The sequence below is a fragment of the Pseudophryne corroboree genome, chromosome 6, assembly GCF_028390025.1.
Source record: "Pseudophryne corroboree isolate aPseCor3 chromosome 6, aPseCor3.hap2, whole genome shotgun sequence".
In the NCBI taxonomy this organism is placed as follows: domain Eukaryota; kingdom Metazoa; phylum Chordata; class Amphibia; order Anura; family Myobatrachidae; genus Pseudophryne; species Pseudophryne corroboree.
This window is the reverse complement of record NC_086449.1, coordinates 55,409,239-55,422,764: the sequence shown is the minus strand read 5'-3', so window position 1 is coordinate 55,422,764 and position 13,526 is coordinate 55,409,239.

The following is a 13,526-nucleotide window of genomic DNA, read 5'->3' as shown; positions in this document are numbered from 1 at the left end:
CCTGTGGTTTTACTGAGTATGGTTCTACTATTAACCAGTTCTAAAAATAAACACTTTAGCATCCCTTTCTGGTTTCTGTGACACACTCACTAATCTGATACAGTAACTTAGGGTACTCCATATCTGCAAATAACTTCTGAACTTAATTCTCTAGCTACTGATTTTGCTGTAGCTTTCGCCATTGGTCAATAACTGAAAATGTCTGTGTCTACCAATGCATCTTTGGAAGCTTTTTATAGTCAATTTGCAGTCTTCAAAATGGAAAACAACTGTTGGGGATTGCTCCAAGGCTTGTCTTGGCCTTCTGTCCTGGATTGGACATTTCCACATATCCAGCAGACTAGTACAAACTTGGTTGCATCTGGATAAAATTCTGGAGCTATCCATCTTTCATTAACTAAATTTCCCATTTGATCCTTTCCCAGGTGTGTGAGTCCATGGCTGACTTAACACATAAGTATAACTTATCTTTTAATTTCGATAAGCCAATTTCTTTTTCTTTTCTGTGTCCTCCATGCTGCTTTTTCTTCAGGACCTGCTTGTTCCTGAAATTTCTTCAAATCCTGTAGATCAGGCATTTGAGGCTTTGTTTCTTCTGCCTGTGTAGTGTAGATTGCTACATTCACTGGTTGTTTGGTTGCTTTCTTTATCCACAGGCTACTCTCTCATTCTCTCCTGCTTTGTTCTGAAGTTCAATCAGTGTAGCATAATCAGGCATTTTGGTCTGGCGCTGGAATGGTTACTTTACTGTATAGGCTAGCCCTTTCTGCTGGGGGCATTTTGCTGCCCTCTTGGCTTCAGCATCTTGCCAGATTGTTACGTCTTGTTTCAGGAGTTTCGTTTATTGCGTGTGCCTGGATCATCATCACTGCAACTTTAGTGGCCCTTACAGAGCTCTGAACCGGTGTCTCATCAGTGATGCATGTTGTATATCTTTGCCACTTACTGTCTTGAAGTCTATGCTTTTCCATATTTGCCCATAACCTTGTGCTGGGATGGTAAGGATCCTGAATCCACAGTAGTTACTGCATATCCTGTATAAGGAATCCCATCCTCATAGTATCTTGAACCATCCACATATAGCTCATGGTGAGCATTGAGTAGGGCTGTATCTGTAACATGTGGCAAAGGTTGAGTTTCTTGTTCCATTAAAGACAAACCTGGGAAAAATAAAAATTTTGATTAGTAGAACTATCATCTTGCTCTGGACTGGCCCTCTGGTCCTGCGTCCATGATGATCTGTCTGTATCTTCCTTTTCTGGAGCACCTTCATGGCCCTCATCATCATCTTCTTGCTGATCCATCAATAGGGAAGATAATCTGTTTCTCCCTCCTTTTTGAATCTTGAGATTCAACACCTTTATTAATGCTGGTAAAAGGGTTGCTGGGGTGAGGGTAGTACATCTTTTGATGATTACATTTGTTGCATTTAGCAGTACTACTTCATACTTGGTCAGCCTCGCTGTTGACAGGTGTTTGGTTCTTGCTTGTTGAAGCTTCTCTGTACCTGCATGCAGTACCTGGATGATAAGCTCATGATTCAGCACTATGCCTGTGCTCTTGTTCTCTTCTAGGACTGCTGCTGCCACTGCTCTGATGCAGGTAGGTGCTCCTTGAATAATGTTGTCAAGCTTGCTTGAGTGGTAGGCCACTGGCCTTTGCTTTAGTTCATTAATTTAAGGACTCCCAGTGCATGGCCTACTTTTTCATGACAATACAAGGTAAAAGATAATCTGCAGTCAAGTAGTCCTAGGGCTAGAGATGAGGCAACTGCTGCTTCCAATTGTTCAATTGCTTCATTCATCTGTTGCTATGTAGGATGTGGACCCTCCCTTCCTTTCTGTGTTGTCATACAATGCTTGCATGTAGACAGGTGCTAGAGGTATCCATTCTCTGTAGTATCCCACTAGGCCCAGGAATGATCATCTGACTTGCTTGACACTAGTTGGCATCTTAGCTTGCTTTATGAATTTCTTTCTCTCTTCTGTTAGATATCGGGTACCTTGAGTATCCTAGGAAGATTACCTTTTGCTTTGCTAGCTGCAATTTCTCCTTTGAGGCTCTGCAGTCTTGTTCTTCCAGACTCTTCAATAAGGACACTGTCTCTTCTTGGCACCTTTTTCAGTGGTGGTGGCAATCAGCAGGTCATCTACATACTGTATCAGCTGTATGTTTACTGTATAGAGGGGTCTCCATGCTTGTAATATTGTAGACAGGGGTTTCAGTGAAATCACTTGGTGATGTGCCCCTTCCCCACAGGGCAGTCGTGTCCAGCAGTATTGTTTACCCTTATGTGTAGTAAGGGGGTACTGTTCCTTTTTTCAGTTGCAGTTGTACTGGCTGTACTTTAAGAAGGCCCACATCCATTTTTCCTTGGACCATAATCTATCAGGGACTGATGATGTCCATGCTGAGAGTTGCTGTTCCTCTTCATCTTTCTTTTCCTGTGAGAGGTAGACTGGTATAGCAGCTTCTATTTCAGGTTGTATCTTTGCTGGAATGTTGCTGGTATGCTTAATGCCTTTTGGGGTGTACTGGATTGTTGCTTGCATTAGGACTAGGATGTCCGCTCCCAAAAGGTTGACTGGACAGGTGGGTGAGGTCAGGAATGCCGTTGGTACAGGTGTGGCTTCATTATTGATGAGTAAGGGCATCATCTTACTTTCTTGCAGGGGTAGGGCTTGACCTCTCAAAACAGTTGCTTTGATGGCCTGATTTGTAAGTAAATGTGGAGGAATCTGGTTGTGCACAAAAACAGTTCTTTATGCCCCTGTGTCTATTAAACAATCAAGTCCTTGTCCTGTGGGTAAAGTAACTGTAATGGTACCTTTTATTGAAATGTCAGTTGCCGCAGGATACACAGATACTGTCGCTGACACACGGGTTGTGCAACTTCATGCTCTGTCATCTTGTGCATGTTGGTTTACATTTGGCTGGTCACAAGTTTGCTGTTGTCTCTGTGTGAATCTAAGATATTTTCTGCAATCCTTCTTCTGATGATGGATCAAAGATGGTTGAGATGATCATAGACTTCAGGAAGCATCCCTCTACACTCCCCCCACTAACAGTTGCGGGCAGCGCAGTAGCGGTAGTCAAATCCTTTAGATTTTTAGGCTCCACAATTGCTAGGGATCTGAAGTGGAAGGCCAAGATCGATGGCATTGTGGGGAAAGCCCAGCAGAGGCTGTACTTCTTACACCAACTTAGGAAGTTCAAACTGTTACAGGAACTCCTGGTGCTCTTCTACTCAGCTATTATCCAATCCATTATCTGCACCTCGATAATAGTGTGGTTTGGCTCAGCCTCAACTCATGACAGGAACAGACTACAGCGAATAGTGGGGGCAGTGGAAAAAATCATAGCGACAAATCTCACGGCGATTGAGGATATATATCGGGCAAAGGTTACTAAGCGGGTAGAAAGGATCATCGGTGATCACTCCCACCCTGCTCACAACATGTTCAGAAGGCTGCCATCAGGGAGGCGGTATGGCTCACAACTAGTGAGTACCGCGGCAGACACAGTCAGGAACAGTTTTTTCCCCCAACCAACTACCCTAATAAATTCGATGGGCGCAGAGCCCATTTGATCTACAATTCAACCTGGCACATGTAACTAAGTACCTATCAGGCGGCTATTCCCCATGTGTGTTTTGGTCTTGTTATGTATGTATACTGTCTGAGAGCGGTGGCTATCGGAAACAAATTCCTTGTGTATTGTGCACTGATATACTTGGCAATAAAGTGATTCTGATGTCCTGGGAGCTTACACCAAAAACATTTGCCAGTCATGTCATTACCTTGTGCATCCATTTGTTTCCTTGTTTGGTGTGGCTTTCCTTTTTATCCACTCCTGGGTCTTGTGGTCCATACCTTTGGGGTACCCTGTATCAAGTGAACAGTCACTGCAGGAGTTTTAGACATGCGTTTGTCATTCTTTTCCTTTTCCACATCCTCTATTCCTTCCAGCACCTGTATCTGGAAAAGCTGAGATCTTAATTCATTCTTTAAACCATGTAAAAAAACTTTGTCTCTAACATTCTGGCTCCTGCAGTGTCGCATACTGGATATCCTTCATCCTCTTGTCTAACCACAAGTTTATCTTAGTACTGGCGTACATTGTCTGTTTTCTGTACAATATCTGGTGTTGCGGGTGCGGTTTCCTGTATTTGGAAATATCTCCACTGTACTCTTGCTAAGAGATTTGATCCACTTGCTCTAGTATATCTTTTGTCTGCTGCTGGCCTGTCTGCAATTTTCTTTCTCTACCGCCAGCTGCATCTCGGGCAGCCATTTGTTCCATAAGGGAATATTTTCCAGAGCCTACTGCTGTTCTAATAATTTGCTCTAAATCTATCCAGCAAGGTCTGTATATACCACATACTTGTGACATTTGCTTAAGAAAATAAAAAAATAAATATATATATATACACAGAGGAAAAACCACAGCACTCACCACACCAGAAGCGGGGCACAGCTATGCACTTACCACTCACAGGGTGGGGTGCATGTAACACTGCACTCTCCACCACAGAAGCGGGGTACACAGCTGTACTTACCACTCACAGGGCGGGGTGCATGTAGCCCATGACCACATTGCTCTAATAAATACAAACAGAGAACCCAGCACTCACCAAAGTAAACTCACTTATCCTCAACAATTCAATAAATAAATGATGGGGGTTTAGTTGGTGGATTGGCTAATGCACGGAAGCCTGCATACCGATTTTCAAGGTACCCCACCTTCATGCAGGTCCTACACTATCACAGAGTCTTAAAACCTGACTACCACACTGCTGCATCATCTGCCTGCTAGATGTAATGTGTACCTGCCACAGACTTTATGGCTTTTAAAGGCACACTAGTCACCTATTGCACTGGCTCAAAGATGATTGCTAAAGAACAGCTGAGACAGGTTCAGGATAATAAAGTCCACACAGGGGTGCATGAGAAAGCTAGTGGCCATGCAAAGCAGTCGGCACTCCTCAGCTCTGTCCACAACTTGCTCCGTGCCAGGACAAGAAATTCACATAGATCCAGAAAAAAGAACGGCACTGGAGACAGCAATATGCAGAAGAAACTTGTATTCAAAAGGCAACAGCCATTTCAGGGCATCTGCCCCTTCCTCAGGCCCAATACATAGTACACTGTCTCCAGTGCCGTTCTTTTTTCTGCATATATATATATATATATATATATATATATACAGCAGGATTTTTCCTTTATATCTGGAATTTAATTTACAATTCTTAACATATCAGACTGAAACCATGGTGTGTAATGTTCCTGATCAATATGTCTGGGGTTGTAATATCGGATTCATTTTCCCCTTCATTAAAACTGTATTTCAGAAACTTTAGGTATTTCAAATAAGATCAAAGTACAGTAGTAATGAGTCACTATACTACTGTCTCCAAATACCTAACAGCTGAGAACTTTTTTTTTAAAACCAAAACTAGAATACACATTGCTTATATTTAAAATGACTTATAGGAATATATAAATCTACATAAGTATGCGTGACTACCCATTAATATAATTTACAGTCATAAACATTTTACATCTGTATGTGTGTACATATTACAGTATGCTCTTTCACGCAGAAGCATTATTTATACATACTTTTTCTTTAACTCTTTCCTGAGCCACATTAAAACCTTTCAGCTTATAAATGAGGGGGCAGCAAAACTGCAGTTTCCACTACATGTACACATTGCTGTTTCCCTGTAACCTGCAGCAGTGTGCATGTAATATAAAAATTATAACAGAGGGTTAGACATTTCTCTCTAATAAATCAATGCATGTGCAAAGTCTGTTTTTTTTCTAGGAGCATTATGTTGCCAAGACCTGTGGCATTATTATTTCTATATATACAGGTAATGTATTGAACCTTAATTTCCTGAGACAGTTTGCCAAATTTTTAGTGTCAGAAAAACCCTTTTTATTAATTCAGTGTTTGTTATTTCCTTCAAGCCTTCTCCATTGGTCAGGATCCAGTGTCCCTTCCTCTGGAAAGTTTGCCCTTTTAAAAATCGCACCAATATCATTATGTGCCTTTTGCCCCTCCCTATCACTGAAAATCCCCAGGGGAGGCCTCTCCCTAGTTTTCCTACATGTGCACCCAACTCATGAAGGATCAGTTCACCATGTGACATCTTTAAGGGCTGTAACCATATATAGTCCAGGAGGCGGCTCTGAATAAACCCCTCTACCCTTGTGGCCAAAGAGTTTCTCAAATCCATGACTGGTGTTGTGGCATTGCCTGTTCCTCCTTGTGATGGTGGAAAATCAATCACCAATGCTACCCAAGTGAGCCCTGTATAATAGACTGCTTCTTCTGGACTGCTGAGGTGTGTCCCTATGATTATTGTTATATTACTCTGGGAATCTGTACCTCATCCTACATAGATTCATCCCCGTATCATGTATTCTGTTGCCTCTGGTATTCTTGGAATACCCCCCCCCCCCCCTGCTATTCTTGGAATATAGTCCCCTGGAGTTTGAAAAATTATGTGTCCCGTACACCTGGGGCAATCATACCTGAGCCCCCTCTCTATTGATTCCAGCATGCACTTAGGGCAATGATACCCGAACTCCATTTTTATTGAGTCCATCTTACCCTTAAGTCTAAATTACAATATACTATATGTCTTATAATGTGTGCACGACAATCTAGACAGTGGTTCCCTACAAAACTGAAATCACTTTGTGGCAATATCCCCTTAACTTCACAATATTCTGGTTCAGGCTTAAGATTATACCATAATAATAATGAACATTTACAATACTGACATGTCCATTGAGAAAGAGAAAAACATTTTTTTGTAAATGTATACTGAGAGAGCAATCAAGTTAAAAATCAATCTTTAGATTACTCACCTGGGTTTTTGTCAGTGGTTGTATAAGAGCATCAGCCGTGTCGTCATCTGCTGGCAGGAGCATTAGTGAACCCAGGTCACAAGCCCCCATGTAACTGTTGGAGATAGACTCTGAATATCAATATCCTTCGGTTGTCCGTTAAATACCCTTATATGTCAGTCAATGGCTCTGTACTTAGCAGCCAGCTGGAGACCATAAATAATGAGACAACACACAGGAGATATGTAGAAGCTCAGCAGGTCATTTCTGATCTGACTCGTTGCTCTAGGAGCCTTTATTTATACACAAATGAACAAAGGAATAAAGGTATGGCAGTGTGTTAGCCAATCTAAGTACACTGTGTGCAAAGACAAACAATTATTTAATGAAACCAATTATAGCATTCCTGAATATATTCTTATCACTGTTTACTCATTAATTTAATGAGAAGGCCTTCTTATCGCCATCTGGACATTAATCTTGAAAGCCTTCTTTCCATTGTCACCTGGACATTCCAAAACATACTACTTTAATGTTCTCATCATGCAATTAAAGTTTTATCTTAGCCTGGGAGTTAACTAAATTGCCTTGTGACTAAACAGCTGGAGAAATCATATTGCTCTTAACAAAATAGTTTCTCACAGAAATATCTATGTACTTAATTTAAGGAAATTACATATACTAGCTGGCTATGTTCATTTATTATTCCAATGAATCATTCTAATCAATACCAAATTATGAGACATAGAATCACATAACTACTTATTGGGTTGAAACTTATTTGATAGCATTATACGTGCTTTTAGTTATTAAATAAAAAGCTTACAACAGTTATAAAGATGATTTTATATTTAAAACTGTTGAAATTCCTTTAAAACGGTTTAAGGTAATTTTTCTGGGCATCTTGCCAAAATTTGGGAATCTTGCCAAAAAACTCCTTTAATCTGCAGGTGTGAATTCTTTTAGGCTTATTAGGCTAATGTGCTACCATATACATATAGGGAGTTGTTTGACCTTAAAGGTTATAATTTTTTTAACAAGCTACTGCTTCTTACCATATTTCTTTTATCAATAAGTTTTGTTTATGCAAGTATAGAAATGAACTTAATAAACTCTTAAAGGGGTAGGTAGAACTAATAACCCATATATGCATCTGAGCTGATCCTTGACCATTAGCATTATGTTGGAGGGCATATTTCTTATACAGGTTGCTAGGCCTAAGGGTCTCATCCATATATCATATAAATGTCAGCATTACTTACAAACCTATAAAAAATAGCTTGAAATACTTCTAGAATGGCTGCCATTATACAAAATGGCTGATAGCCGCTTTAGAATAATGCTGTCTCTTTCAAATGTAAATGGGCTAAACTTTCCCAATAAGATAATTTATCTTACGTCCTAGAGGATGCTGGGGTCCACATTAGTACCATGGGGTATAGACGGGTCCACTAGGAGCCATTGGCACTTTAAGAGTTTGAGAGTGTTGGCTGACTCATCCCTCTATGCCCCTCCTACCAGACCCATTTTATAAAATGTGCCTGGAGGAGCTGGTCACAGCTATGGGAGCTCTACAGAGCTTCTTTAGAAAAAAATTATTTTAGAGTTTATTATTTTACAGGGAGGCTGCTGGCAACAGCCTCCCTGCTTCATAGACTAAGGGGGGGGGGGGGGTAGTGTCTGCCCTGCAGTGTCTGAGCCACTATCTCTGCTAACAGGACACTGGGCTCCTGAGGGTATCGATCTTCCCTGCCACAGCATCGCTCACCCCAGCAGCATGTTGCCAACCCCTTACAGAGCCAGAAGATTGGTGGCGAGTGAGTCACCGACCCTCCTAGCAAGCGGAGGGGGGGGTGGGCGGTGTGAAGATGGCAACAGGGTATGGAGCGCAGTATTAACAGCGCTCCAGGGATCAGCAGAACATAGTGCGGCGCTGTGAGGGGTGCCCTGAGCCAGCACCTACACCCTACACTGACATTCCAGCCCCTGGATCGCTGCCAGCATAATTCCTCAGGCCAGTATAACCTTCTGAAGAGCGGGAAGACAGCACCATTTTGGGGGCGGAGCTTCTCAGACCGGACCCAGCAACGTTCATCGCCTTTTTCCTGTCTGCACAATGCTGTCAGTGAAGAGCAAGTCCCTCCAGAACAACTCCAGCTATCTCTCACGGTACCAGTGGGTTGTAGAAGGTGGGGGCATCTGTATACAGACTGTGTAACGTGTTAAGGTGCCCAGTAAGCACCAGTAGTGGTCTCCATTTACCTAAAAAGCGTTGTGTGTGGGTTGGCTCCAATCTCTGTGTCTCTCTTGCCATTCTTGGGGGTTAAACTCTGTCTGCCCTCCCCTGTGTATGTGTGGAGTGTCTGTGGTCTCCATTAAGCTATGTCCAGGGAGTCTGTGTCATATGCTGCAGAGGATATTTCCTCTCAGGATTATCTCATTCCATGTATTCAGGATTGCACTCTTTTAGCACAGATTCCAGCAAGGGAGCCTGAGTGGTTATCCTCTATCAAATCTATGGTTTCTCAGATTTCTAATAGGGTTGCACAGAATGAGTCTACAACTCAGGCTTTACAGAGCTCTATGGCAGCCTGGCCCAGGTCTGTTACCTCAGAGCCCCCCATTGTATATTCCCAAAAACGTGCTCTTACACAGATTATGCAAGATGACACGGATACCAATTCTGACACTGAGGACGGTGATGTTGCATGGGTCAGCATCCCTTGCTAAAGGGGTGCAGTTGATGATAGAGGTTATCAGGGATATGTTGAATATTGCTGATCAATACCTGAGCAGGTTGAGGAGGCTTACTTCACTGAAAATACGAAAGCCTCGCTAACCTTCCCTGCGTCAAAAGAATTAAATGCTATTTTTGGAAAAGCTTGGGAAAACTCTGAGAAAAAAAATCCAGATCCCTAAAAGGGTCCATGTGGCATCTCCTCCTTTCTCTGTGGAGGATAGGAAAAATTTGGAAAACTCGCCCATTGTTGATACGTCTATCCTGACTCTCAAAAAAGGTAGTTTTTACCTGTTCCAGGATCCTCCGCCTTAAAATGTCACGAACCGGTCTCTCACCTTTGCGGGTTCTGGGGTTCATCCGTTGCCAGTGCGGTTGCTCGCGGTGCTGTGCGCCCGTGTGGGGACACGGCGTGATCAATGGCACAGGTAATGCAGAGTCTGGGAACTGTGAGTGCGGGGACCAAATGGCCTAAGGCACTGCGGTGTGTCTGCTGTATAGGAGGTGGCCATGTTGGAGACCAAATAGCTAATACTGAGCACTTGTGAAAACACCTGTGAGCAGGTGTAAGCCAATCCCGTGCTTGTGCTGCCTTTAAGTAGGCTGGGATTATGTCACTCTGGGCCAGTGCTTTGTTGTATCAAAGCTGTGCTCTAGCTCTGAACTCTCTCCGTGCATTCCTGTGTGATTCCCGTGGTCCAGATATCGCCTCCGTTCCCAGAGGTCCGTTTGCAGCCTTCACTGCCAAAGATTCACCGGCTCTCCATTGTGCTATCAGTCAATTGCACACCTATTGGAAATACTTGGATTCCCAGTATCCTGCATGAGGTTACCTTGTCTGTCTGCCTTTCATACAAAGTCTGGAGGATTCCAATTCCCTCAGCTGTTCGTTTGTTCAACTCTGCATTTAACCCATTCATCACCTTGCCATCTACTACAGTTTCACAGTGATCTCCGGAACCCGCAAGTAACCCAATTCAGTACTTTTATTTTCTATGTTGTCATTACAAGGATAATTCATCACAGTCTCTCAGTTAACTCTTAAAGCTCCATTGCAAATTCTTACAGTTGATTCTCCATGTCTGCATTAACCAGTTAAACTCAATCTGCAGCTCAGCATCAAAGCTTGTTTATATTTGGACAATTCAACATTTATTCTTCAGCTTGTTTTTGCATATGTTTCCATGAACATTTCTTTCATTTATTTCTGAGTTTTCTCTTGCATATTATTTCTGCCATTCCTGCAATACTTCAGTATAATGATGATTAACAACTAGTTATTTAACCCTTACTGAATTGTTACTTTAATAAATATATGAAACGGAACATCCTTCGTCCTCCCTGTTTTCTTCATACCCCAGCACCTACACCTGTGGTTGGTTCCAGGTTAACGGATTCACAAAAACACCCGGACCTGACAGTAAGCACTGGCCACATGGATCCGTCAAGTGACCAATTCGCAGGAGGCGGTGCTACGTCAAATATCCTTTCCCGTCTGGAAAACCAGGAGTCTATACAGACACAAATAGTGCAGTTTATGCAAACTATGGCAGACCGTTTAGAGACTCTTCATACAGCAATTAAAACGTCTCAAGTCCAGATTCTTCCAACTCCGGTTGTCCCAGTTACCACTACAGCTTCTCCTGTGATGCTGCCTACGTCCCGCTTGCAGTTACCCTCTCCAAGTAAGTTTGACGGAACTCCAAAACTTTGCAGGGGATTTCTGAATCAATGCGAGATCCAGTTCGAACTGATGTCCGCCAGTTTCCCATCAGCTCGTTCTAAAGTCGCATATATTATTGCCCTCCTCTCCGGTCAGGCTCTGGAGTGGGCATCACCATTATGGGAGAGAGGTGATCCTATCCTCTCTAATTACAAAGAGTTTGTATCTTCTTTCCGGAGAATCTTTGACGAACCCGGCAGGACCACCTCAGCTTCTTTGGAGATTCTCCGTCTACGTCAAGGTTTACGTCCTGTCAATCAATATATTGTTCAGTTTCGCACGTTGTCTTCAGAGTTAAACTGGAATGAGGAGGCCCTGATCGCCGCGTTTTGGAATGGACTTTCTGAGAGAATCAAGGACGATTTAACTATCCGGGATGTGCCGACTAAACTGGATGAATTGATTTCTCTCTGTAACAAACTTGACCTACGCTACAGGGAGCGATGTTTAGAGAAATCCAGGGCAGAGCGATCCAGTCCACGTTATCATCCTAGGCCTCGACAAGATTCTTCGTCACAGTCTCCGGTAACGACAGACGAACCTATGCAGATTGGGCGCTCTCGCCTCACAGAAGAGGAACGACTTCGTCGTCGACAGGGTAACCTCTGCATGTACTGTGGGTCCTCTGAACATTTAGTTAAATTCTGCAAACTCCGACCGGGAAACTCTCGCTCCTAGCTTATTCAAGAGAGGTTAAGCTAGGAGTTACTCTAGAATCACGTTCTGGGAAAGAGCCGACCTTGTCTATTCAATTAGAAGTTCCAAGTTCTACAGTGAAAGTTTCAGCTCTCCTAGATTCTGGGGCAGCCGAGAACTTCATCTCCTCAGCCTTTGTCATGCGGTCTAAAGTTCAAACCATGCCTCTGGAAGCAGCAGTTGCCGTTACAGCAGTGGATGGAAGTCGAATTCCAGATGGTATAATTACTCATCGAACCGTATGTCTCAAGATGAAAGTTGGTGTGCTCCATTCCGAATACCTCTCCTTCTACGTGATTCCCAAAGCCTCTCAAGATGTGATACTTGGTTTACCTTGGCTGCAGAAACATAACCCTCAACTTAATTGGCAAACCATGGAAGTCCTCTCATGGGGTAAATCTTGTACCAAGGACTGTTTAGCCTCAATTGTACCTCTCCGGTCAATCAGCCTTCCCGACCTACCTCCGGTGTATCAATCCTTTGCGGATGTTTTCAGTAAACAAGCAGCAGACTCTCTACCTCCTCATCGCGAATGGGACTGCCCAATTGTCCTGGTTCCGGGTAAAACACCTCCTAGGGGACGAATTTATCCGCTATCCATCCCAGAGACGCAAGCTATGTCTGATTATATACAAGAAAATCTAACCAAAGGATTTATCAGACCATCTTCTTCACCTGCAGGAGCCGGATTCTTTTTCGTTAAGAAGAAGGACGGTGGGTTACGACCATGCATAGATTACCGTGGACTCAATGAGATCACTGTGAAAAACAAGTATCCATTACCCTTAATTCCAGAATTATTTGACCGGGTAAAGGGAGCTACTGTGTTTACAAAACTGGATCTCCGAGGGGCCTACAATTTAATCCGCATCCGTGCAGGGGACGAGTGGAAGACCGCTTTTAATACCCGGGATGGGCATTACGAATACCTCGTAATGCCCTTTGGCCTTTGTAACGCACCTGCAGTTTTTCAAAGCTATGTGAATGAACTTTTTCGTGATCTTCTCTACAAGTGTCTAGTAGTGTACCTGGATGATATCCTAATATTCTCTAAGGATCTAAAGTCTCACCGTCACCAAGTTAAAGAGGTACTGACACGTCTGCGGAAAAATCAACTTTATTGTAAGTTAGAGAAGTGCACTTTTGAAGTATCTTCCATACCGTTCCTTGGTTACATCATTTCTGGATCAGAGCTATGTATGGATCCAGGTAAGGTACAAGCTATCCGAGATTGGTCCACTCCTTCAACTCTCAAGGGGATTCAGCGATTTCTCGGCTTTGCGAATTTCTATAGGAGATTCATCAAGAATTATTCTACATTAGCTGCTCCCATCACAGCCCTAACTCGCAAGGGAGCAAATCCTACGAACTGGTCTTCTGAAGCAATCAAAGCCTTCTCTGATTTAAAGCAAGCCTTTGTGTCAGCCCCCATTCTTCGACAGCCTGATTTGAGTCGTCCCTTTCTACTAGAGGTGGATGCATCTACAGAAGCAGTAGGAGCTGTGTTGTCACA